Genomic DNA, 3,615 nt, shown 5'->3' with positions numbered 1-3,615 from the left:
GTGTGTGTGTGCGCGTGTGTGTTAGGATTGGGACAGAGTGTTAGAGAGCTAAGTTGTCATTTGACAGTTAATGGCTAAATCTAAAGCTGAAAAATCAAGAATCAGAATTATAAGCTTATTATATAGAAGTATGCAGGTACATGCATTCCAAAAAGTACTGTAAGTGTTTGCCTCATTTTCAAAATCAGGACACTGCTGTTTTTGCTATAAATTTTACGGTACTATTTGATTTTTTAAAACTAAGAACGTATGTAGCTTTGGTTAGAATTTTAAAATGTTCAAGATAGGTAAGAGACCAGCTGACTCCTGTTACTGCCACACAGCAAAGCTCCTCCTGAGGAGACAGTGGTGCAGCGGGACTGGACAGAGCAGCCCTCGGCCCTCTGGGACCATTCGTTCCCTAGGGAAGGGTGTCGAGGAATCTGCTAGGGCACAGCTGCTGCATCTGGTCGTGTTTTACTTTCATGGCTCAGGAGCACACGGTGAAGTAGCTCCTCATTAAATGGTATGTCTCCTGTTAGGAGGGTGCACGGTGGAAGGCATTAGTTGGAAGGATGCTTGGGGAACAGGGGCAAGCCAGGATTAGGGTATTTGTTTTTCCTCTGAGACCCAGACACTTCTGGTAACTATTGTTCCCAAATGTGGTTTTTTGAAAACTTATTCTTTTCAAATTCCATGGGCAGCCCAGACTGATTCGTCCGTCTAGGAATTTGAGGGGCTGAGAGCACAAATAACATTTTATAAGAGAAGAGGGATCAAAGCCAGCAGGCTTTTTGCAGAATCCACTCAGGTCTCGCACTTTTGGGATCACACCTCATTAACAACCCCATCCCCAAGCCTCACCAGGTTGTGTTTTTTTGTTTTGTTTTGTTTTGTTTTGTTTTGTTTTGAACATCTTTATTGGAGTATAATTGCTTTACAATGGGTTGTTAGTTTCTGCTTTATAACAAAGTGAATCAGTTATACATATACATATATCCCCATATCTCTTCCCTCTTGCATCTCCCTCCCTCCCCGCCTCCCTATCCCACCCCTCTAGGTGGTCACAAAGCTGATCTCCCTGTGCTATGCAGCTGCTTCCCACTAGCTATCTATTTTACATTTGGTAGTGTATATATGTCCATGCCATTCTCTCACTTTGTCCCAGCTTACCCTTCCCCCTCCCCATATCCTCAAGTTCATTCTCTAGTAGGTCTGTGTCTTTATTCCCATCTTGCCCTTAGGTTCTTCATGACCTTTTTTTTAGATTCCATATATATGTGTTAGCATACGGTATTTGTTTTTCTCTTTCTGACTTACTTCACTCTGTATGACAGACTCTAGGTCCATCCACCTCACTACAAATAACTCAATTTCATTTCTTTTTATGGCTGAGTAATATTCCATTGTATATATGTGGTTTTTAACAAGCTGCCCTTCAACGTGCTCTGGTTTCTTGTCAATGTTTTCCAGGCAAACTGCTGTTTTCTCCTGGTGCTGGGACCAGTCCCCAGGGCCCAGACCCCAGCATACAAGGGGTCTTGTGCTTTGCTGACATACAGTGTCCCCTCAGTATCCAAGGGCATTGGGGGATTGATTCCAGGACCCCTGTGGTTACCAAAATCTGCAGGTACTCAAGTCCCTTATATAAAAGTTGGCATTGGCTGATGGGGCTATGGAGGGCCGACTGTATATAGGACTTCTTTCTCAGTGTTCTTTCCCCCAGCCTTAAAGCAATCGTTTTGATGTCTCTAATGCTTTACAGTTCATAAACCACCTCAGTTGATCTATGTAATATCAACATGAATGGGCAAGGATTACTGTTTCCATTTTACAGGTGGGTTAACAGGGTCAGAAAGGTTAAGGGACTCGCCTATGATCACACAGCTAGAAAGAGCAGAGTTGGGAATTGAACCCAAGTCTCCTGAGGCCTCGGTCAGAACTCTGCCCAGCATCAGTCACCTCTGAAGGTGCCAGCCCTCAGCCTCCATGCAGTAGCCCGTGTACCCTCACCCTGACATAGCACCTAGGCTAGCTTACCACCTGCCTTCCTCACACGGAGCCAGGTCTCCAGGCCTCTCAAGCTCCTGTCCTACTCCCTAACCTTGGCCTGTTTCCTAGAGCCTAGGTTTCAACTATGACCATCAGTTGGACAGTCTGAAGCTAATAAAGGGTGAAGGAATGCTACTCAGCCCCTCCCAGGTGAGAGTGGACAGAGCCCAGGATTTGATGTTAAGTACAAATCCCAGCTCTATAACTTGCCAATGAGGGCCTTGGGCAAAGCTTAAGACACTCTGGACCTTGGTATTTTCTTCTCTGAAATGAAGGCAGTAATTCCTATCTCAAAAGGGTTTTATAGATCAGACAATAAAAATGATTTATCAACTGTACAAAGGAAAGGAATGATCAATATCAGCAAATAATAACTGCCTGAGACCCTTTTCTCTGAAGGGTATTTCATTCTCCCCATTTCACAGACGGGAATACTAACACTCAGAGTCAGTATTTGACTTGTCCAAGTCACACAGTGAGTTGGTAGCAGGTTCAGGTCTAGATCTTAGCTCTGCTCATTCCAAGTTCAATGTTCTTCCACTTGCCAGAAGCCCAATAGTTACCTCCCCATGTAAATATCCATCTTGTGGCTGAGACAATCGCATCTCTCAGCTTTCTGAGAGTAGCTAGTGAATTCTTTCATTAAAAACTGTTATATGGGGGCTTCCCTGGTGGCGCAGTGGTTGAGAATCTGCCTGCCAATGCAGGGGACACAGGTTCGAGCCCTGGTCTGGGAAGATCCCACATGCCGCGGAGCAACTAGGCCCGTGAGCCACAACTACTGAGCCTGCGCGTCTAGAGCCTGTGCTCCGTAACGAGAGGCCGCGATAGTGAGAGGCCCGCGCACCGCGATGAAGAGTGGCCCCCGCTCGCCGCAACTAGAGAAAGCCCTCGCACAGAAACGAAGACCCAACACAGCCAAAAATAAAATAAATAAATAAATAAATAAAACAAAAACAAAAAAACCGTTATATGTTTTAGGATGCTTTTGGCTGTAAGTAAAAGTTCATAACTAAAACATGAGGAAAATGTATGACATCACACAACCAGCAGTCCAGTGACCCCAGAACTGGTGGATTCGGGGCTCATTGCCACTGCCAGTGAGTGGCTGGGTAGATGTGGCAGTTCTGGGGGATTAACACAGGCAGGATGGAGCTCAGGGAAGGAGCAGGCATTTCCTGCCAGTATCTCTAGTGAGGAAAATATTCTAGAAGCTACCCCCTCTCCCCTAGCAGAATTCCCCTTATGTCTCATTGGCCAGGGCTGCATCACAGGCCCAAACTAAACCCATCACTGGGCAGGGAATTACCAAGATTGGCTTAAGCTAATGAACACCGTCCCCCCCCCCCCGCCCCCGAGTGTGCCTGGGGCTCTGCATCACCTTCCAGAATATGTGGGAAGGTGAGCACCTAAGCACAGTCAGGGCTTTGGCAAGAACCTAGAGCAGTGCAGTCTAGTAGAACTTTCTGCAATGATGGAAGTATTCTATATCTGTTCTGTACAACACAGAGCAGCATGCCTACCATATTGGGCTTGGCAGGTCTACAGGGCTATGCAAGTGTGCATGTGTGCATGTCTGTCTGT

Source organism: Balaenoptera musculus, chromosome 2 (assembly GCF_009873245.2).
Source record: "Balaenoptera musculus isolate JJ_BM4_2016_0621 chromosome 2, mBalMus1.pri.v3, whole genome shotgun sequence".
NCBI lineage: Eukaryota > Metazoa > Chordata > Mammalia > Artiodactyla > Balaenopteridae > Balaenoptera > Balaenoptera musculus.
Note: the sequence above shows the minus strand (reverse complement) of the source record.